This window comes from Mauremys reevesii, linkage group 20 (assembly GCF_016161935.1).
Source record: "Mauremys reevesii isolate NIE-2019 linkage group 20, ASM1616193v1, whole genome shotgun sequence".
NCBI lineage: Eukaryota > Metazoa > Chordata > Testudines > Geoemydidae > Mauremys > Mauremys reevesii.
The window spans coordinates 17,984,702-18,009,371 of NC_052642.1; the positions used below are offsets into that span (position 1 = coordinate 17,984,702).

Sequence of the window (24,670 nt, forward strand, 5' to 3'; positions counted from 1 at the left end):
TGTCCTCTGTGCACCAAAATAAGTGTAGACCTATCCTCAGATACATGCTATGGTGCCTAGAGATGAGATCAGCAACAAAGGAACCCCTTGGAAATGACTACAAGAGAAGTACTAGAGTCGAGATTTTCAAAGCTGACCAGGAGATTTAGATACACAATTCTCATTCATCTTAATAGCTATGGTGTGCCTAAATCCCCTCATTGGCAATGAAATCTCTAAGACTTTAATCCCTCTGTCCATCTCCCACCACTAAACGCACACACAAATGAATCATGTGCAATCTGTTTAGTGTACACAGGGAGAGCACAAGGAATTTTTTAATGAAAGGAACACAAATCATACCTCATTTACCACCATTCTCTAGCAGTATTTCTTCTATAATTCCTTACTGGCAACTTTCAGACGGTTTTCATGGTATGAGAGAGTTTTGTAGTTTGCCATAAATTCATGCCAGGGGGAATGTAAATGAGCCTAAAAGTATCCTTCCCTCTTTGAGAATGTACTGTTCTATTCCTGCATTCTTCTGTATCCAGCTACAATCTTTCTCATCCCCACAATCAGATATGCCCCTCCAAGATTTAAACAATCTCACTAATTATTAATATACCTCAAATTAAATTACAGCTGAGCTGGATCAAGTGGGACAGGTTCTCATCTCAATGCTATGTAATAATTGGAGATATACCAATCTCCTAGAACTGGAAGGGACCTTGAAAGGTCATCAAGTCCAGCCCCCTGCCTTCACTAGCAGGACCAAGTACTGATTTTTGCCCCAGATCCCTAAGTGGCCCCCTCAAGGATTGAACTCACAACCCTGGGTTTAAGCAGGCCAATGCTCAAACCACTGAGCTATCCCTCCCCCACTATGGCATGCAAAACCCCCCATTAATTCTTTAACTCAATCAGTTTAGCACTTGTTAAAGGCAGCACTAGACTTGTCTGTGGTAGACTTTTAAACATGTTACTTAGTACACGGTAACTAACCCGAGTTAACGTCACACCTTAAATCCTAGTCTAGACAAGGCTATTCTTCCACGTTTGTTCAGTATTGCACGGTTTGGTAATAACTACTGGCATTTATTTTTTAAGTAATACAGAACATTATGTAGTATAGACAGAAAGACAAAGAAATAGTAAGTGTGTCTTACTACGTGTTTGAACAATACCTAACACAACGGGGCCCCTATCCCGATTGGGGCCGTTAGACAATAGTGTGATACAGATAACAAATAAGTTAAGAAAGGGGAGAAAGATTTTAATGGCGTTTGCCAACAGATATAAGGTTCTACATCTTGTGCTGAAGTCAATGCAGCTACACCAACCTACACCAGCCGGGAATTTGGCACAAGAAATACAGAGTTAGGTCTAACCTGATCCTGGCATCCTTGTCAATTTCTCTTTAATAGCAAACTGCCACTCTGGATCCTTTCCGCCACCTCCCCCCGACCCCATGCATTGTCTCAATCACAATATTTTGGTTCTCAAATGATAATTGGCAGTATCATCCTATTATCACTTATTCTTAAAGCCTGAATATTTCGTTCCTAATGATTTTCCTGTTGTGCACAATTTATGTCCATTGTTTCAAGAGTTTATTTAATTTTCTTTTTTAAATATTCCTTTTTTTCAAGTCGGGGGGATAACAGTACTTAAACCAGAAAGGACCACTGTATAATGAAAAATCTTAAGGTAGCAAAGGAGCTAATTACTGGTGACATGTAGTTATGAACTGCAGTACCAGGTGTCTCTAGGGTATACAGCAAACAGACTAAAATTCTCCTTATAAGCATTTTATATAGATGATGATACTAATGAACTTAATAGCATCTCTATCCAAGGACAGCATCAACTTATTGACACCTTATATTTTGCAGAAATAGCTTCTCTTTAAATAGTGCACCCCTGCTTTGAACTGGAATGGTTTTTAAATGTGTCTTAGCACACAAAGGCAAAATCTTTTTTGAAACAGGGTAGAATTGGTTGGTGATTATCACTGAAAAGCTGGCAGCCACCAGCTAACCTTCTAACAATGAAATATGGGAATTTACCTTCATGCTTCAATGCTTGCTATTCAGCTGTCTACCAGGGTCTAAATCAATGGCTCTACACCCTCCACTCAAGGTTTCTCTTTCAAACGCTGCAGATATGACCTTAAGTTCATCATCTAAACAATGCAGTTCACGTTTAATTTCATTAATCTAAGATCTTCCATAAAATTGCAATATGGCACCATACCTTTCAAGTACCTTCATTAAAATCCATGTTATTTCTAAATCCTATGCATATCTATGAGGTCATACGGTGTTTTATTAAAATGGGTTTTTGAAAGGCTCAGCTCTTTTATCATCAATTGTCATAAGGTAGCTCACAATAAAAAAAAATAATAAAACCTCCCCTTATCATTTAGACTAGGAACAGCTGACCCGTCTCAGTAAATTACCACTTCCCAATTTTCACTCTTCTTCCAAGATTTTACATTTGGAGGGGGAGAAACAAATCTTACTAAAACCGTCTCGTTTGTGAATATTCTGTTATTTATTAGAGGTAATGTAGTTTCCCTGTTAGAAATTCCATACAAATCTAGAGGCAAGAAAAGGTGAGATTATTTCCAAGATCTGCACTTTCCGGTATAAGGTTCTCTGACTACAAGTCAGAGTGTCCTGATATTTTTCTAATAATGCATTGACACAAACTATCTACTTGTATGTTGCATCCCTTTCATCTGACCTTTTGTCAGTCTTGTTTATTTAGAATGTAAGTTTAAGGGCATGGACTGTTTTTTATGATGTTTGTCCAATGGCCAGCAATGACCTCTTATCCTGATTGGGGCTATAGGCACTATCACAGTACAAACAAACAATAAAATAATAATAATAATAAATAAACTCCGCTCTCTAACCGCTTTAGAGTACAGCCTCAAAGGCCGGGTTCTGCAAAGACTTCTGTGCATGCTTAACTTTACATACATGAGCAATCCAATTGATGTTCTGTGCATGCTTAACTTTACATACATGAGCAATCCAATTGATGTTCTGTGCATGCTTAACTTTACATACATGAGCAATCCAATTGATGTTCTGTGCATGCTTAACTTTACATACATGAGCAATCCAATTGATGTTAAGCACTCGTGGAAGTCTTTGCACAATTGGAATCTAAGCTCCAACAACTTGTTCCTGACACTCATATTTTTGGATTGTAGGGGAACAAACTGATGATGCTAGTTGACTTACCTGTAAGTGCCTGTAATGCTTTTAGGCCATCCACAGAATACATGGCCACTTTCACTAGATAAGCTACAGTTTGGTAGGTTTTTTTGTCAACTGCAGTTGCAAGCAAACATCTCCCAGCAACTTATGCAGGAGGTGAACGTACACACTCCAGGGCAGAACGTGGCTCATCTTTGCATCATCCTTAAGAATTTTTTTCACCTCTCATTATGTTACCTGTGAAAAGAGGGGAAACAACATACCTTTTTTCATTTACTACGTTCTAATAATGCATCAGCACAATAGGTTCACAATAATATCCCCAAATCCTCCCATTAAAAAAAAAACTTTCAGAGCAATAGCAAGGCTTCTTAAAATGAGAGAGACTCATACATCATGGGACTTTTAGGGAGAGAGAGTGCCAGAACAGACTAAGGGTAACATTTACAAAAGTGTGAAAGTGATTTAAGAGCCTAAATCCCATTTTCAAAAGCGATTTAGGCACTCACGAGACAGATTTTTAAAGGTGTTTAGGTACCTAAAGATGCAGACAAGTGTCTAATGGGATTTTCAAAAACACCTGAGCATCTAGCTCCTAATGCTTTTGAATATCCCCCTAGGTGCCTATTTGTATCTTTGGCCGCTTAAATACCTTTAAAAATCTGGTCCTTAGGCTGTTAAGTCACTTAAAAGCTTTTGAAAATATGACCCTTAGTATCAGTTTCAAACACAGCTGAATTATTTTTAAACTTCATAAACTTCATCTACATCAAGCAGCTCCACAGGACGAGAGAGCAGCCTCCCCACAGCAGCTATATGCCCCTGCCACACGTCTGCAGGAGTGGGCAGGGATGAAAGAGGAGAGAGTGGAGACTTGGCCGGCGCTGTCAGTGAGCAGCCAGTACAGCTGCACTAATGAGCCAGGGGAGAGCAGCTCTACAATGCAAGACTTTGACTCAGCCTTCTCACTTTGCTGGTAGAGAAATCGGGGCTAAAGTGGTGAGATCAGAGAATGACTCTGAATATGATGACATAAACCACAGGAAGCAATACTTTTCAGTTGATCCTCGTATGGCACTTTTAAAAAAACCTGCTATTATTTTTTGCTCTTTAAACAGACCTGATTCAAAAACACTGATAACTTTTTGCCAAAAAAATTCCAAAATAGTTTTCGTTCTATGTTTCGAAAACAGCTGATCGTTTTTTTTAAAAAAATTAATGAACATTTTACAGTTCTTGTTTTGTTTTGCAGGTTTTCCTCCTTTTGCCATATTGCCCCTGAAAGGAGAATGGGAGAAAGAAAAACAGTAAAAAGGCGAGAGAGGAGATAAAACCAAAAACTGCAAAACAGAAAATGGAAAAATGTTCGTTTCATTGAAAAACCTGAATATTTTTTGTAAAAGCTTTAAAACAAAGACTTTTTATCAAAAAATATTTCAACTGAAAATTTTGACCAACTCTATTTTTAAAATAGCTCGAAGGTGTTCAGAGTGTTCCTGTCCCAAATAGCTGTTAATAGGGTCTGGGAAAAGACACCGCATCTTGGTCCCTGCCCCGCATTTGCTACTCAAGCAAAACTCCCACTGAATTCAATAGTTTTGCCTGAGTAAAGGCTGCATGACCAGACCACACTGAAACTGTGAGTCTTGCCTGAGTAGGCACTATAGGTCCAGACCTGGCATTTTCATTAATTCTCAGAAATGCTTTCCCTAAAATATGGCACTTGCAGGGATGCCTCCAGCTAAACAACGTTGCTCAGAGCTTGTGGGGCAGTAATGCACTGGAGCATCCTGGTGAATCTGGCCCTTACCAAACACATTTTCAAAAGAACCAGATTTTGCAAAAAGCTGAGCTCCCATTCAGGTGCTTAAACAAGGGTGACATTTTCCAAAGCACCCATTAGCTGTCACCTCAAGACCGACAGCCACTAATTTTGGGGCCTACGTGAGAACTGAACTCTTCTGAAACTCTGACCCTATATGTTTTAAATATGAAACAATTAAACAAAATTTGGGTTTTTTTAGAAAAAGGTAAAGTGGCATTTTTATGCCAAAAGAAAAAAAAATAATCAAAAGCATTCACAAGTTTTCAGAGGCATGTAAAAAAACCCACCAATGCATTGACATGAGAGCTAGAGACACCATGGTCCTTGCTGCCTATGTCCATAATAGTCCATTGGACTAGTTTGCTTCTGTAACTGTACAGCAAGAGACACTGCTATTGAGATGTCATTTGTGGCAAAGCTTCCACAGTTAATATTAGCTGATGACTTCAACCTCGCCTTCCTTCTTTCGTCCATAAAAAAAGTACTCAGGCTGCAGTACTGCGGCTACAGTGTAACATTACTCTGAAGAAGCAATTACAGCAAACAGAGTGAGGAACTAAAGACAGGTCACCTAAATGAACTGAGGGAAAAGTACACGAGAAAACAAGAAAATGTCTTCATCACTTTTCAGGCTTCAAATTGGAAAAACAGGGATCAATACAGCAGAACTTCATTTAATGGTGTGAAAAAAACAATCCAGCACAAGACAGGCAGGAATCACTTATTACAAAACAAACAAGGCAATTAGAACCAAGCAAGAAATACAGGTATGTGGAGCCAAATATTCATTCCATTGGCCAAGGCTTTGAAGCGGGGGGAGCCCTTAACTGAGGATTCTCCACTGTTGTTTTACAAGGTGAGGGCATGTGAAACATGAAACAAAAAAAGGGTTTAATGGGCAGCAATTTACTCCTTTGTTTTCTCTTTTTCTTCCATTAATTTTAATGTTTGTGAAAACGAGGGCAGGTAGCACTGGCTAATGCTAATGCTAAACCAAGCTCAGATAGGTGCGCCTCAAGCTTTCACTCTCCCTAAAGTTCCACCAAAGGAATCTCAGGCCTGACCTGCAGAAGAACTGCTAGAAGGAAAATAATGTTATTGAGCCATAGGTTCTGATTCCTCACGGCCCTGCAATGGAGGCACAACAGAACAGCTCCTCGTCTGGGCTCAAAAATGTAGTTCCAAGAATTGTCCAAGCTCTCTGGCCGAAGCAAGGGCAAGAGACTAGAAGTACCTGCTTCTAGGTGTCAGTCGTATCATTTCAAATGGCCATCGCTCATCAATTTCAGACGCGTTCATGACTTTTAAGGCTACTCCTTAAGCTCGCGCTGAGTCTAGCCTGGACTTCTCAGTGCATCACTCTGCATGGTCATGTTGAAGATTCTGTGCCAGAACCTCAGCTGGTGTAAACTGGAATAACTTCACAGGTTTCAATGGAACTACGTGAGTTTAACCAGCTGAGGATCTGGCCCAGAGACTGCTCTGAGGCATTTGGCTCACTATCACCTAGGGTGACCAGACAGCAAGTGTGAAAAATCAGGATGGGGTAGAGGGTAATAGGAGTTTATATAAGAAAAAGACCCACAAATCGGGACTGTCCCTATAAAATCGGGACATCTGGTCACCCAACTATTACCCCTTCGCCCTGCTAAACACATAGAACAATACCAGGACTATCTTCTTTCAGCCACACACAGTAGGGATCAGATCACAGCTCCACATGCAGGTGAGCTGGGGAGAGCAGGCAGAAGGGGAAGTCTCTGGAACCAGGACACAAGTGAGCTGGGGAAGTGGGTAGCAGGCAACCATGCAGGTAGATGGGAAAAGTGATGAAGAGTTGAAAAGTGCCCAAGGACACCAAGATGGTCAGCAGTAGAACCAGGTTCGACCTGGCTCCCAACCAAGAGCTGGATCCTGTAAGCCACGCTACACGTCTTGTACATGAAAGGTACCAAAGTCAAAACTGTGATTACCATTCTCTGTCATATCCATGGCCATGGAAGGGGGTTTTATTATAGCACATCACCCGCATCTGAAGAAGTGTCAGTGTAACCAAATACAACAATCAGCCAATGACCTCAGTAGCAACCAAAGGCACAACAAAGCAAAATTGGGCAAATCTTTGTCGGTCAAACTAGCTCACTCATTCCCCATTAAAACACTTATGGGCCTGATTTGTGTCCCCCCAGCCAGTTTAAATCAGGAGCAACTCCACTGAATCATTGGAGTTACGCCAGCGTGGGAGCAGAATACGTTGCTTTCATCAGGACAATGCCAACAAATCAATCCATCTGAAGCTTCTCTATAAGGCCTCCTCAGAATGCAAACCACATTCTGTGTAAATTTTAACTGATCAGTATCTGAAAGAAAAGCCACTAAATCCAGTGTGAAGAAGTCTGCATTAAGGGAAAGAGCTGGTAGCAGGAAATCTAAATTGGAACAGGGGAAAAATAAGAAGCTACTGTACTCCAGAGTGTGCGCTGTCAGGGCTATACACCTGAATACAAACAGCTCTGCCATGCTGGGATGTTATTACCTTTACTGCCAATTCCCACCACAGCGTTCTGTAGCATATTAAATAGATTAATAGAAGTAACCTAGAGGGAGTATAAAAAGTGCCAATCTTCACTTATGGCCAAGTGCCACTGAAATGGAGAGAGAGAGTCTGGAGCTGACATTTGCAGAAGTAACGCCATGTTATTAAAACAAATTTGGCATGAGGGAGAAATATGTTTGCTTTGCGATTAATAATGGCTATGGGAGCATATTCAAAATCAAATATTTGTAAGGCACCACATTAGCATTCTCCCCTCCCCACAAATAAAAACACTGCTTACATTAGTTAAATCACGGGCCAGGTATTTAAAAGGTACATGAGGTATGTGGAAGACGTTAAGACTAGATCTCAAATCTAACTTTGAATTTCTATTAGTCTTTAAAAAAAAAAAATCTTTAGCCACAGTCTCTAGATGCACGTACAGAAAACTGCCAGGCATTGCAATTTTTCTGCCCTTTTTTTTCCCCCTCCTAAAACATTGGTTGTATTTTCTCCCTTTATTTATTGGACTGCTAAATGGATTATTTCAGTAATAAATCAGGCCCTTTCATTACATTTTTTAAGGTATTGTCACTGTTATGAAGTACAGTGTGCCATCAAAATTAAGCTCAGATTGTATTACCACCTATTTTATAGATACAGGATTACTTGATGGATTTTTTCCAGCAGTCTAAGCACTTTGTGTCTTTCATTCAAAGAACAACAGGCTTCCTTGCTTAACAGAATCCCCCCCCCAAAATTATGAAAATTTCATACCGATTTTTTCATGAGTATCTTCATATTATGTTTTAAAAGTGCAGAAGGTTTTTTTGAGGGGGTGGGGGGTTGTTGTTTTGTTTTGAGCCAGAGCTCACTACTAACCCAATTGAAAGAAGTTTTAAATATGAACAAGAAATGCTTCAGCAAAAATATCCAGTGGGTCTGATTATTTCTAATTTATACAGGTGTAAATCCGGAGTAACTCCACTGAAGTCCATGTAATTACCTCACAGTGTAAAACCAGCCTAAATGTGATCAGAATCAGGCAATGTCTCCGTTTTACTCCTTTTACATCAAAGGCTATTGACCCGATTCTGATTTCAGGTGTAATGCCAGAGTAACTCAGCTGAAGAGGATTTTAGTTGCCCATTGGAGTCAACAGAATTACCCCAGATGTAAATGAAGCCAATATTATGGAGACAATTCCACTGGAATGAGAGGCTTGCCGTAATACACTGATGTTGGGCAGGATAAACAGAATGTGTTTAGACTGACCCAATTCTAGACAAATCTCTCCCTACGATAGCTCTGAATTTCATTTCTGAAAATTTTCGAATTTAGAGTGGAAATTTCCATTATTTTGTTTCTTTGGCTTTTTTTAAATGTTTAATTTAGTTCCTGTGAAAGCTGCCAGTTTCACAGATCTGGAGACTAACGTCCTTTTGGCACAGAACAGATACAGCAGAGGCAAGATAGCTTTGTAGTTCAGGCACTAGAGCGGGACTCAGGAGACCTGGCTTTAGTTCCTGGGCTTACCACATTTGACCTTGGGTGACTCTCTTAATCTCGCTACATGCTCTGTCTGTAAAATGGGAATAATAATACTTCTCTCCCTCCCAGGGTTTTCTGGGAGGATATAAGTCATATCTGTGCAGGACCTCAGATACTACAGTGATAAGGGCCATATATTGAGGTAGGCAGACAAAAGGCACGGGAAGCAGGAGTGAATCCTTCCCCACTGCTCCTGCCAACGATACTCAATCTTGAGCGATAAAAGGATAGCTCAGCCTCCGCACAATGCACAATCCTTTGGCTCCTTGCTAAGTCTCCCAACAAGAATATCCATTGATTCATGGAAGTTAGGGATTAAAAGAGCCTGTCAGATCAACTACTCCAACCCCAGATGGATGATATCTCAGATATTAAGGTCGCAGTTTAGGGAAGCATCCTTATTCAGGAAAGCACTGTAAGTATATGCTTCACTTTAAATGTCTGGCTCCTTTAAAGACAATGGGACTTATGTGCATGCTTAAAGTTAAGCATGTGCCTAAATGCTTTCCTGAACTGGCACCTAAACAGATATTATACTTATCCTGGACACAAGGCCAAGAGGAAGTGATCATTACTGTCAACTGTATTCATTGTGTTGTGATGTGGAGACATGTCTACTAGGAAATGAACTGAAAGCCCCAATTCATTTAATATAGGCCAGTGAATAGCTGTCAGGTGGATATGACTGTTAGTCACTACTAACCTAGGCCATGTGTTCAAACCACTGACCTAGATGTCAATGTCTCTCTGTCCTATTATCAGTCCCCTCACCTCTCCAGTCACCATCGTTACAGGATTTCTTTGGGTTTTAAGCAAATAGCTAGCTTTTAAGGGTAGGTTTTTTCAATGTTTAAAAGTGGAGAATTTTTAAAAATCCAAATTCTGTGAAACGTCTTTTGCTTCTTGCCTACATTAACAATAAAGTGATTTTTTTTAAAAAGCGGAATGAAAACTGTGTCAGAAGCAACTGATATAGAATATATCACCCACAAAGCTATTCTTTTTTTAAAACCTTCTTTTAACCACATATTGGGCCCAATCTTTCTTTCAATCACACTAATACAGATCAGGAGTAAATCCACAGAACCAAGTGGAATCACACCTGTGTAAAACTAGTGTGAGAGCACAATCAAGCTCACTAGGAGCCAGATTTTCAAACAAGCAAACCTTTCTGGGGCCAGGTATTTCAGTGCTCAGCACCCACAACTGGAGACAGATTTTTCAACAGAGCTCAGTTCCCATTGCTAGAACACATGTGCTTTTGTCCAGCTATGCTGGAAGGACAGGAGACACTGGATGTGGGTTAATTCGGCCTCAACTTTATTATTAACTGTCTGGGAGTGCCCAGCAGATAAAAGCGCTCAGTGCAGATAATTCCACGTATACTCAGGGGCTTCTATCAGCCCTCCCCTTTTCCCATCCTGGTCCCCAGCCCACCCACAGCTGAGACCTTAACATCTCCTGCCTCGAACGAGAGCTAAGGGGACAATGAAAGAGCAGGGGTTGGCACCCAGCCATGCTGCTCTTGGGAGACCCAAACCTCCGTCCCCCACTTCCTCTCCTTTAACAAATACCTCCTTTAAACTCTTTACCAATCCATTTATCTGATCACTATATCCCCTTCCAATGGAGCACCTGCACTGGAAATCTGCCTCAAGTCGGCACGAGTTGCAGCATCATAGCCTAACTCCCATTCCATGTTCGCCCCAACTAAGCCACCCCCTTTGTCTAACCCAATCTGGCGGTAAGGGAAGAATTTCTTCCCAGCCACCCAAGAAAGGGGCGACTAGAGTAATGCTGGTATTGCACTACTTCCATGGATGGGACCTGCTCCACTTTGTCCCGGTAAAAGAGGGCTTCTCCTGCCTGGCATGTACTCATATAACATCTCCTCTCTTCTGGTCACCTGGGGGGAAGGGTCAGCATCCCCACGCTGACCTGCTCTGCAGCTGCTGCAAACTCACTCCATGCCTCTCTATCCCTTACATAGGTTCACGCCTTCCGCCAGCAAGCCAGACAACGCCCCCTCCGCTTAATGGGCAGTGCAGTCATTTTGACCCTCAGTAGCTTCCCTTGTGACACTGGCAGCTCAGTTTTCAGAAGAGTTCAGCACCCGGTATGCCTCCACTGTGCTAAGCTCTTCTGAAAACCTGGCCACTTCTTTTGGTAGCTGACTCCTTTACCAAATCTTGTCCCGATCGCTAGTGTTAAGCCCTCTTCTGAAAATTCTGGCATATAGGTACACTTTCCCCCAGTGTTGCAGAGGATATTTTAGAAGATATGTACAGTACACTGACGCTTTATGGGTCTGTAATCCAGTTCGGGATCATGACACAGAATTGCAGCATGTGTCATTCATCTATCTGGGCAGGCCATGTAGCTGGTAAACTGAGAGCCTGGAAGCTGATGTATAATTTAAGCCTTCTTTTTCCCCTCAGCAGCTCCAATCATCTACGGCTTCAATTCTATTGCAAAGAGTGCAGATGCTGAACTGAAACCTGAAAATTAGACTACATTCAGATCTAGATCCAAATTATACAGCTTTCCCATGACTCTGTAACAGGCCAAACTCCAGGAAACTTGGAGTCCTGACCCAAAGTTGGCCATCCCTAGGGAAAAACCACAACTTACCTATACAACTTTAGGTTAACCTTTTGCTAAGCACAAAGTGGATCAACTATGAACTCAGAGCCTTTTAGTGAAAGAAAGAAGATACCCTGGAGCATCCCATAAAGAAAACAACTATTTGTGTCTTGAAACTTGTATTGTTCATTAAAGATATATCACAGGACCAAGCTGCTCAAGGAGTTAAATGTATTAAGCAATTTACAATTAATATAGAACTCATTCCAGAGATATCTACCAGAGAGTACAACAGGGCAATTAACCCACTAATACACTAGGCTATTACATCGCTATGTCTCTTATTTTAGCCTGAGGTGATTTGAAACGCATTGGATTAAAGGATATTACAGGAGATAGCATGAAAAATAGCTTAATGTAATGAGCCATCCCGTGATGTCTGCTATTAAAGATGATTTGCAGTTGAAAACTACAACATACAGTAGTTCAGCCATTTAGAAACATGGGTATATTTAACCCTTTTCTATACTGAATCCTTAGGTAAATCAGCATGGTGGTTTCTCCCACCCTTATCCCACCTTCAATCCCTTTATCTGAGGATTATCAAACACACCTTATTAAAGTACAATGGTATCTTTGGGAGATTGGTGCCTGAGGTTGATAGAAAACCAGTAATCTGCTAATAACTTTTAAAAATAGATCCCCAAGAGAATAAATAAGCTCAGACCGAGGGAGGCTATTTGACTGTCAAGGCATTTGTGAAATGGGAACTTGTAGCAAATTTCTATACTAGCCTTAGGCCTGTCATATCAGTTTCAAATGGTAACTGGAACAGAACTGAGAAACAAAAGCACCGTATCGTATCATCTATCACTAGCCATCTTATTATGGAAATAACGGCACGCAGCTAGAGGCGGGCTTAGCGGTTTGAAAAAGTTCCACCCTTTGGAGCAGACATGCCACAAAGACATCTTTGAGAGAGAAGAGACTATTGTGGGGTTGTCTGAACCAATGGTGAGTCACGGTTCATCCCTATTTGATTTTTTTTCCCCTCCAAAAACCAGACCCAAGTGGTCCATTATGAATAAGTGTGTCTTAAAATACAAAAAAAACCCTAAGGGCCAAAGTCTGTTCTCACACCGTTCTCAAACCAGAGTCACGCCAACGGAGCGAGCAACAGCACTGTAACTGAGATCCAGATCTATTTCTTTAAACAAGAGCAATAAGACCCTTGCACTTAAACGGGAGGTCCTACTGACCACAATGGACCAACAGACAGGTGGGCTACAGCTGGGCAAAATTTTCAAACAAATAGTTTATTTGCAGAAAAATGCAGTTTCAGGTTGACCAAACTATTTGTGAATTCAGGTTGAAATCAATCCAAAAGAATGGCGGGGAAGGAATTAGAAAACGTCAAACCATTTCATTTTGACATTTTTGAAATGCAACATTTGACTTTTTGTTTTGAAATGAAGTTTCATTTTAAAAATTAGCTAGATTTAATTTTTATTTTTAAAAGGTTAAAAAAACACCCCAAAACTGAACGTGGCATTCAACCCCAAAACATGTGGTGTTTGTTTTTGGTGAGAAAAAAACAAAACATTTCTATTTTGGTTCAAACCAAAACAAAAATGATTTCCGATTTTTCAGTTCAGCCACCAAACTGAAAATCCAATTATTCGCTCAGCTGTACCTAAGACCTTGGTTTGCTCTGTGGGTATAGTTGTTTCTCTTAAAGACTGATGGTTTAGTGGGCTAATGCACTAGACTTTATATTTATTGATTTATTTTATTTCTTTAGATTTAAATAATAGTGGGAAAAGAGACACCTATAGAATTGTTTAAGGGGCCCAGACACATACATACTTGTAATAGCATAATACACCCTCCAACGCCAAAAAAACAAGTATTCAGCAGGAACAAATTAACAATGCGACAGCGAATCAGCCCGCATCGTCTCTGGGAACAAACCCTTGACTTTCTCAAAAATCCCAATCGAAGAAATGGCTTTGAAGGTCACCAGACTCTGGCTACTTCAGACCAAGAGAGTGAGATCCAGAACCCTGGGCACTCACTCCTATCAGTGGCCCCATCTCCTGGAGACCTGTTTTCAAAGCCACAGCTAAATGTCAGTTTGTTCTTTGTTTCTTTGCCAGTTTTATACTATACTTCAAAAGAGGATGATGTTTATTGTGCTTCTTGCACTGTGCGTTTCTGTCCTCTGTCTTTTGTCAATTGATGTCCCGGCACTAGGACAGATCTCCAACTGACCTAAGTCTCTCAGGAAAAACGCAGGACTAGAAAAATGATACACGTCTAGTATACACAGAAATATCTTCCTCTTATTTCTGCATCATGCTGTTTCACCAGAATTGAGATAAGGAGCCAGGCAGTTAAAGGTATTTAGGTGCCTATCACCCAGTGGGAGCTAGGTGCCTAAATACCTTTAACAATCCAGCCTAGTATCTTTTAATCCATACAGTATATCTGGATATTTCTGTACATGAACTGGCTTAGATTCCACAAGCCCCATTCAATTTTTTTTTAATAATCACTATTTGCGTAGAAGCAGAGATGGTTAAAAATGCCAATTATTTTTCACAAGACACTTAAAAAAAATTCTTCCCCTGCCCCACCCCACCCCAAAAAATTTCTTGTGAAAATGTTTGGTTTGCAACAAAAAAATAAAACCAAACAAAATTCTCAGTTTTCAGTAAAAAAGGTTTAAACGTTGGGGCAGGAGTTTGATGGGAAAAAAACAGAAAATGTCAAGCAAAGAGGAACATTTCCTGCAGAAATGTTCATGTTGGTTGAAAAGCCATTTTTCATAGGGAAAAAAGGGATTTTGACAACAAATTCTGACCAGCTCTAGGGAATATTGGAATATCCAGTAAGACTGGATCAGACCCACAGTCCATCTAATACAGAGGCTTGTCTCTGTATAAGAACCCCACCGAACTTTAAAGAGATAACAGCATAAAAGGTGGTGAAGTTAAGGTGAGCTTGTATAGTTATATAGTAATATAGTGTGGACTGTTATGTCTCTCACACAAATACAGTCACTTATTCTTAATTACCCTCCCCCTGCTCTAATATGTCCTTTCTCATCTTATTTTTGGAGGAGGTCTCATGTCATTAAAATATGAAGGATCTTACCTCTTCACTTCAGGCTGCCACCCTAGCTGGCCACTGCTTTGACATCTTAACTTGAGGAAGCCATTCCCTGCCATCAATGAAGCTTAGTGAATCAGCCAGCAAAAGGTGCTCAAGAACAAAAGGCCAGCATCCAAGAGAGGACTGCCTGGAACTGGCGCAGTGGAGAAAATCAGGAGGATGCTTACCGCTTTGGTTCTCCTGAAAGGAAGGGTGTACATTTTAAAAAATACATAATTGTCCTACTAGAGCTTTCAATCTAATCTAGGCTATCTAAGCAGCATTTCTATTGGGTGCGATATAGCAAAAGCACATTGTCTCTCCCATAATAATAATGAATACGGCTAACAACACTGAACAGTTTGCATTTACACAGGGCCTTACATCCAAGGATCTCAGACAAATGTGAATGCACCAATCCTCATACTACAAGTGAGTAAGTAGTAGTATCCCCATTTTACAGATAGAGATAAGGCACAGGCCAGGTTAGTGGCTGGTGAGTCTGTTGCCAAGCGAGGAACAGATCCTAGATATTCTCTGTCCCAGTGCTGTATCTTAGCCACCAGATCATCCTTCCTCCCCTTCTCCACAATCTGCTGCCTATGAGACAGTACAATTCATCACCCTCCAAGCGCACACTGCACTATAGGTTTCAATAACTAAATCCTCTACCGTAATCTGGGTGATCTTAATGAAGGATTTGATTTGTGTTTCAGGGGCACGTTTCTGCCGGCAATTCGGCCGCCTGGCCTTCTCCAGGGCAGCACTCTGCATCTGAAAAATAAAATAAATAAAACCATTGTTTATTACTGTGGCCTAAGGATCAACCAAGAACCGGGCTCCACTGTAGGCACACAGAGCAGCAAACAGTCCTTGCACTGAGGCGCTTACAATCTAAAGACAGATGCAGGTGGGGGAAAGGGCATAATACACAAACTGAATGAACAATGTGATGTCAGCAAACATCATGAGAGTTCCAGGATTTTGGGGGGGCTGGGTAGTTAGGAGGGGATCAGAAATGGAAAGAAAAGTGAAGGGAGGGGGACACTGAAAGGAAGGGAGGCGAGGGGAAGAGAGGCAGGTGTGGAGTGAAGCTGAGGTGAAGAGAGGGAGGGAACAGCTGGAGCAAGCTGCCAGTCAGCACAGGGCACAGAAAGTCTAGTCAAACCAGTCGAAAGTTCTCTGAATGTTCTCGGATTCTGATCTCACCTGCACTGGGGTAAACCAGGAGTAACTCCAATGAAATCAGCAGCAACAGACCAATGCGAGTGAGATCAGAACCAGACTCAGTATGTTCCCAGACGAGCCTTTTGCAGCTGAGTCTCCGTTCACTAGCTTCGGCAGCTGGCCCCACAACACACCCACACAGTAAACGTATCTCTGTGGCCCTTGTTCCTCACCCCGCCTCTCCCTAGAGTTGTCATCCTTATTCACTGTGTCACGTCTACAGCTCAGGCCCTCATTTCATGAGGCACATGCTGTAGGCGGGCTCTTGTGCCAGCGTGCAATCTCCCTGACATTAGTAGGGTTCTGTGGGGACACAGGAGTCCATCCATAGGCGGCTCATTGCAGAATCAGGGCCTTAGATTGTACACTCTTTGGAGCAGAGAACATGTCTTTTTATGCCGTCCGTGAAGCGGCCATCACGCCTTTGAACACTATAATAGACCAAATAATAATGACAATAATTATAGTAACTAGAGTAATAAGAAAAGAGCTGTCCAGATTTATGGCAAATAGCAAATCAGTAAAAAGCATGCTCTGAAATTTAAAAAGTGTATAGGTATAAAGCCTCTGAAATGAGGATCATTATCATCATGGTTTCTCCTTTGAATAATTGAGAAGGAATGATATTGATAAGCGGGAGGAGGGGGAGGGGGGGCAGAATAAACTCAGCACAAGAATCTCCTGGGCCAATGGATCCTGAACTGAGATGATTCTGCATTGAACTGGAAACAAAACAAGCCACTTCCCAAAGTTAAGCACATACTCAGCAGCATTCATCAGGGTTTGAGGTAGAGGATGATGTTTTCCACAAAACCTCACAGGCGGGGTGGGAGGGAGTGTGGCGGAGGGAACTCTTTCTAATCAAAGAACTTGTCACTGTCACTTTGGAGGTAGCAGATGCCATGAACAATAACTAGGATTCTGTGCCTTTGAAATGCATTATTAACAGGTTACATTCATTGCTATCTCCCCTCCTCTAACAAGCTTTCCTTTTTATTTTACTCTGGGCTGTCTATATCCCAAGTGGCAGGGGAACCTGTCATTTCTTATTTTCTTCCAAAGGAACAAGTGATTTTGGAGGAGAGGAGAGGATGACCAGCCCTTTCTGACCTTTTCTCCTTCAATTTCACTCCTTTCTTCTCCTTGAAAAAAATGGCAATCACACTAGGTGGAACTGACAAACTCATCTCTGTGTCAGACTGTTACATATACAATCGCCATGTCACTTGGCATCAGGAGAGAGAGAGGAGGTATTGACAATAGTGCAGCCCCATGATGAGTCTAATCTGTTAGTAGATTTAAGCTTTTCTTCTGCATCTCATGCTCCTTCAGTGTCTACTACTTGGTGTAGGGTGAAGTTATTTAATTGTTGGGTGTTTAATTTTATACCAATGAAAATCTGCAATCTCCCTTTTTTAAAGTGGGGTTTTGTTTGCGTGTGTGCCTGCATATTTCCCCCGTGAACAATTTAGATAGTGATCATTTGCACCTTTCATTGCAAAGGATCACAAAGTACTTCATAGATCTTCATGAATTAAATCTTACAACATCCCTGTGTGGTAGATAAGTGTTGTTATCCCCATTTTATAGATGGAGAAACTGAGGCACTGAGGCAAAGTGACCTGCCCGACATCACACAGAGTCAGTGGCTGCAACAAGGTAGAACTCAGGAACCCTGACTCCCATTCCATTGCTTTAATCAGAAAGCCACACTCCACTGAAGGCTAAGTCATGGGAAACCCCATTAGATTGGCCAGACCCCTCTCCACCCTATCTACTAGGCCTAGTGCAACCATGATTAAAATTAGCAGAGGAAAACAATTAATTACTCTCATCTGGGGCTCTGAGAGCTTGAGCAAGACAAAATACAAACTAGCTGATTCACTTCTTTAAGGCTGTACGGTTTGGAACGGTGAACCGTTTTTCTCTCCTCAATTCACCCTTCCTTCTCTCCAAAGCAGAGTACAGGGTCACGCCGAGAAATGCCTCTATTGACTGGAGCCTTTCACACTTACTTTTCATGAGGAGTCAATGGGTCTACACAGGAGTAAGGGTGACAGGATTGCGCCCACCATGTAGGGCCAAGAGAAGGTGAGGGATTAGAGCAGGGGTCGGCAACCTTTCAGAAGTGGGGTGCCGAGTCTTCATTTATTCACTCTGAGTTAAGGTTTTGTGTGCCAGTAATACATTTCAATGTTTTTAGAAGGTCTCTTTCTGTAAGTCTGTAATATATAACTAAACTGTTGTTGTATGTAAAGTAAATAAGGTTTTTAAAACATTTAAGAAGCTTCATTTAAAATTAAATTAAAATGCAGAGCCACCCGGACCGGTGGCCAGGACTCGGGCAGTGTGAGTGCCATTGAAAATCAGCTCGTGTGCCGCCTTTGGCACGTGTGCCATAGGCTGCCTACCCCTGGATTAGAGGGAGAGTCTTGAGAGCAGATAAATGACACTGGCATATTTTTTAAGCACAGAGGCATCAGGAAACAGAATGAGAGGGTTTGTGGGAGGAGAAAACTTAGGTGGCTCTGTTCAAGAAGGTCCTTAATCAGATGCCTATCTTTAAGCAAAAGGGCCACTCACATGCTTAAAATTAGGCTTGTAGTTAAGCATCTACAAGGGCAGCATCCTGAAGCAGGGACTTTGCCATTGACTTAACGGCCACAGAATCGAACCTAGTGAAAGAGAGAAGGCGGAAGCAAAGCCAGAACAACCTGTTCTAACGCTTTGCCATCCCAAAGCAGCCTTGCAAAATTCTACTCGCATGAGCACCCAGGGCAAGTCGTCGTTTTTCATGGGGGAGTGCGCGAGCCGAATCTTGACATTTGTCATCCTCATCACCATAATGATGAAAAGGGCAGAGACTATCTAGCGCTCTGTGATTGTACAGGGCCTCGCACGATGGGCCATCTTCTTGGCTGGTCCTTAGGCACTACCATAATAAGCATGATTATAGCAATAAATATGACATGGGCCATTTAAGTATATTTTGTGCTGGGGCTGATACGTCCATAGGAGCTTTGTAGGATGCCCTACCCTATGTTTGCCGGTCTGCACAAAGTGCCCTATGACATCCAACTTTTGTATAATTTATTTGCTTGTTTTGATATTGAGTGTAATTATATGCACATAAGCCAGGTGGGTTTTGCCTATCAGAGGGCAATACCTCTGCCTCTCTCTGCCTAAATGCACTGGACTGATACATATTACCAACCACTGCACTCCAAAGATCCAGTCCTTACCAATAGATTCTAGCCTAGGGCAGAATGCTGTCCAAGCTGCCTCTGGGTCTGGCCGACTCACAGAGGTTCAGGAGAAGAAATCAGTGGATTTAAAAGCCACCACCGTGAAACCAAAATGTTTTAGCAAACATTAAATTGTACAAGTTAGACGGTGATTAGCAATTAGCATTTGACTTGGAGTTTTTTGGTTTGGTTGCATTTAAAATTAGAGGATTATTAAAATTTAATCTGAATTTTTAAAAAATTACTCTTAGAATCTCTTCACTTAAAAAAGAGTAAACACTGCAGCTTTTTTCTTTTTTTTTTTAAAGGACGAATCAAATTTTTAACCCCCACCCCTTACCTCACCCTAGATAAAGCATCATTTTAGTTAAATCAATGTAAATAGTTCTACCTGGAATATATTTATTCAGGACTACATACTCCTGGCAGGCATGATATGCACTGGATAATTATTTCTAATATTGAATGGAAAAGCACAGAAAGATGGGGGGCTTTGTTCAGAGAGAGATTTTTCCACAGAAAACTCAGTTTTTTGAGGGTGGGAAGGATATTAGGTGGTAACAGCAAGAGCATAGATTTTTGCACTCCTATAAATCATTATTACTGGAATGTCCCTGAGGGAATTGGGAGAATGAATCAGTTACACACACACACACACAGAGGGGCAAACTTTTGAAACAGAAAAGAAAAGACCTAACTAACTTTAGAAACCCTTTTATAATTCCCTTCACCTACATCACGAATTGAACATGCAAAGGGGGGGGGGAATGAGGAAGGAGGGAAAAAAAATATTCCGCCCAGCATGCAGATTATCATTTGAAAAGATTCTGTTGCTATGTTTTTGTCCCTGGGTGATGAAAATGAAATTGTCTGATGTGTGCGCCGTGTTAGATTTACCTTTGCAGGGTTCACCCACAATCAGTAGAGAGGGGTCATGCCACAATATGTCATCTCACAGCTCCATCACACCAACTCCAATTTATACGAGGAGGTATTATGCATTTCAAAGGAACCCCCTGCGCGTGGCTCTTGTTACTGATCTATATCACAGCTCGGCTGAGGGAAGATTAGTTCTGCTGCAAAGGCAACTACATGTATTTGTTTATTATTATATTCTCCTTAAAGATGCACTATTCCCTTTTTTCTAAATGTTTAATTTGAAGTGTGCATTAAAAATTTCTGGGTTTTTGTGGAGGTGACGGGGGAGTAAGAGGTGAGGACATTTTGTACCCTCCCACAAGGAAACCTAAATAGTCTTAAGTCTCCCATGTGTCCTACTCATTAAAAAAGAAAAAAGAAAAAACTATTTAAATGCAAATTTGAGTTTTAGCTGGGGACTCCCCCAAAAGCTTCCCTGGAAGCACCAGGGAAATAGGATTCAGAAATCTAAAATGGCTGACAGCAGTTGAATGCCCACAGAAAATGCTTCCCTTCTAAATACCCTCTTCCTCTTTTCCTCCCAAACCCCGCTATCCCTAGGTTCTTCACTTCCCAGCTTTTGCTGTAGCATGCCCTGGTACAGCCTGGCTGAATCGCACTCAGCATTAGTTATCACTGTTCTCCACCATGAGTCTGTTTTACCTGAGGCAAAACACCACCCCAGCGAGTTAAAACTGATAATATTAGCCTTTCAACTTGCGCTCGCTGTTGCTTTAATCAACGTTTTCTCAGAAAGTAGACATTTTTGTCCCTGATAAAGGCTCTGAAGGATTTAATGAGGACACAGAGCATTACAGAACCTGGGAAGCCACGACGCTTTATGTAAATCCATATGTATTTCTGAACACAGCTTCACATTGAGGGAGGACACCAGATCAACACACAGAAAGAAAAGAAATCTCAACCCGCAACCAATAATTCAATGCAGCCTTTTATCTTTGGTGTCAGATTTCACGTGACCTACAGCCTCTAAAATCCAACAGGTCCTGGAAAGTTTTCATCGCTAAAAATCATATTAGTTTGATGAGAAAAAGATATGGCACATAAGGAGAATTATTCTAAATGGCTCACCTCAAAATCCTGCCTGAAATCTTTATGGTTTTAAAAGTAAAGCTGCCAGAGCAGGGAAATATCTCATTTCTCTGCCTACAGGTGTAAGTAGCAATTTGAAATATGCATATACACACAGCCTGATTTGTTGTTATATGCTCTCCCACTGCCTGCAGTACAGTATATACCCATAATGTTCCACCGTAGACATGCTATTACACATAATATGATCACTAACAATTAGTCAGCGAGACAGCGATATCTCTCAATGTGTTACTAAGAGTCCTTACGAACAAGAATATAAACCTGCCACTTTGTCCTGCAGTTTCATATAGCACCATAGAAGTGCAGGGTATATCACATGCTAACAAAAAAAATAAGGTCCCCACCCCGAATTTATGGGGACCCTATATGAATCTTGGATGTTATGAGAAAGGGTTGTAAGATCAGACACTAATTTAGTACTATCATAAGAAAAGGTGCCTCGTGAAAATTAAGGGTTGCCCACCAGGGCACATAGTATTCATGTATTATTTACACATTTTTATTATGTATACATTTATCATACATTTGTATAATTATGGTATAATTATATAATTTGTTATAAATAATAATAATTACTACTACTAGGTCATATCCTGAGCTCCACTGAAAAAGGGAGAGATTATAGAGAAGGTGAACAGACAATGTATTCCTGAAAGACGTGTATTTAAAAAAAAAGATAAACAGAATAGGCCTGTCTTAACCCTCTGTTTCAGGTGTCCATACAGCTTCTGTACTGACTGTAATGACTCTGACATTCTGAATCTCTCCAGTGGGGCTTTGGCTATCCCTGGACACAAATGATGTATCCTACTCATGAAAAGGTATTGATACAAATGACAAGGAATACACACTAATGCCTAGTTGTGCTGTCACTGAAGTTAATGGGTTTTTCAGTGGAGAAAGGAAGAGGTCCAATTCTGTGCTGAGCCCATCTTCCTTTTTAGTCAGAGAAAAATAAGCCTGGTTCAATTCCCTGCTCTACCACAGACTTTCTGCACAACAATGGGCAAGTCATATCGTCACTCAGGGTCTGTCCACACTGCAGCTGAGAGCGAGCCTGGTGCTAGTGCTCTACAAAGAGCAATTTGGACTTCCCAGTTCCTCTCAAGCCCACCTGACCCACTAGGCTTTGGAGCCCAAGCTCCAGCCTGAGCCAGAACATCCACATTGCTATTTGCAGCATGCTGGCTCGAGCCCCATTAACGCAAGCCTGGGAGGCTTGCCCCCAGCGGCAGTGTAGACAGACCCTCGGTTCCCATATGTAAAAAAAAGAGAATAACAGTTCTTCCCTATCTCTCAGGTGCAGCGTGAGGAAAACACATGACAGACCCTGCAGCGCTCAGATACTATATTAATGGCAGTGATAATAAGTATCTTAGATAGACAGACTCTCAAGAAACCATGTTTTAGCACTGACGGTTCTGATCACACAAGTTACCTAGTGGATAGAGCACTGGACTGGGACTCAGGAGACCTGAGCTCTATTCCCAGCTCTGCCCCAGGCCTGCTGGGTGACTTTGGGCCAGTCACTCCCCCCCTCTCTGTGCTTCAGTTTCTCCATCTGTAAAATGGAGTCATGATACTAAACCTCCTTTGTAAAATGCTTTGAGATCTATGGATGAAAGTGCTCTCACCTAGCTAGGTATTAATACTATTAATGGTTATGACTTAGGGCCAGCAGGCCTGGCCTACAAGACAAAACTTAAGAAAAGCCTAACCGTGTGGATTTTTTTTTATTTTAAAATGACAATTCACACATTCCAATGGCAACATCCTCTGCTCCAGAGTCCCATTCATTCCTCCACCCAGAGCCGACCATTGCGATGGAAAGTACTGACAATGCATTTCACAAATGCAAGTTACGAATTTATTATCCTCTGAATTACTGTATAAATATTGATACTCACTAAACACATGGCAAAGCAGTGCAGCAGATTCTGTCTCTGCAACTCCATGGGAAGCCACGTTACATGAGGCTATCTCAGCCAGGCTGGGCGGAACGTGCTTTGTCCATCATTCTAATCCCCCTCTCAAAGGGTCCATGAGTGAATGTACCATCAGTGGCACCGTTTCTTATGCAAGCTGGCTATACGTGCTCAGTAGCTGTTCTTGTAAACAAATCTCAAAGCTGGCTTTATTTATTTATTTTAATGTAGGGGAATTTTAAAACTCCTGAAAGATGCTGCACTGTGAGCTTAAAGAGTGAAGTCCCCTATTCATCCACACAAGTTATGCACTTTCAGTGCTGGCTCTCTACATGGGGTTCTGCCAATGTGCTTTAACTCTGACTTGGAAGGATCAAGGAGTATGGGAAGGATGTGAGGTAACTGTCCCCTTCTCTATGTACTCATTGTCCTTTCTGCTGAGACAGTCAACAAAACTGCCAAACAGTGCCCAGTTCCCATAGCTTTAATTTCGCAGACACAAACACAAAGAGAACCAGGCAGAGATCCACTAAAATGGAAGGCGAATTGTGTTTTACTGTTCACCTTTCATACCAATCCTGCTTTAAACACCCACAAAAATCAAAGGCTCACTCCTCAAGAATCATGGCATAGTTCATATTAAATATATAAGGTAAAGATTGCATTCAGTATATTAACACAACGGGGAAAATCCTCTGCTGGTGTAAATCGGTATAGTTCTGTTGAAGCCAATAGAACTACGACAAGTGAAATCAGCTAAGAACCTCAATCAGTGGGTCTGCCTTGAATAACCCTGTATAAACCAAGGCCATGTCTCCACCACAGGTGCTACAACAGCACAGCTACCGCAAGGGATAGCCTCTTTCTTCAGCAATGGGAGGGGTTTTACCATGGCTGTAAGTAATCCATCTCCCTGAGTGGCGGGAGCTAGATCCACGGAAGAGCTCTCTTCCCTTGAACCAGCCACATATACACTGGGGGTTAGATCAGCTTAGCAACAGCACTCTGGATGTAAATTTTCATACCTCTGAGCTCCATAGTTATGTCAACCTAATTCTTAAGTGTAGACCAGGCCTAAGTGAAGTCAGCAAGTTACATGGGGTTTAAATCAAGGCAGAACTTAGCTTAATGAGGCCTCGTCTGGTCAACATTTAAAACTTATCCTGGCCCAGTTACGCTGGGCAGGGGTGCAAAAACACCCCCCACCCAGTGACACAGCTATGCTGACAAACTCCGAACACCAGAGGGCTTCTGGTGGCATAGCTAACATCATTTGGAGAGGGGGTGTTCCTACACCAACGGAGAAACTCCGGTCAGTGTACGCTGCACCTACACTAGGAGGCTATGCTGGCATGGCCATACTGACATCGCTATGCCAGCAT

General features: G+C 41.6%; 1 long non-coding RNA gene across 1 annotated transcript in view; it reads right to left on the reverse strand.

The window, feature by feature from the left end:
- Positions 1-24,670, reverse strand: part of LOC120387465 — a 119,856-nt gene that overhangs the window by 19,699 nt on the left and 75,487 nt on the right. The window contains exons 4-6 of the long non-coding RNA XR_005590176.1: positions 15,530-15,631; positions 14,861-15,058; positions 3,234-3,446 (exon numbers count right to left, since the gene is read on the reverse strand). This is a non-coding gene — a long non-coding RNA (uncharacterized LOC120387465). The remainder of the gene's footprint in view (positions 1-3,233; positions 3,447-14,860; positions 15,059-15,529; positions 15,632-24,670) is intronic.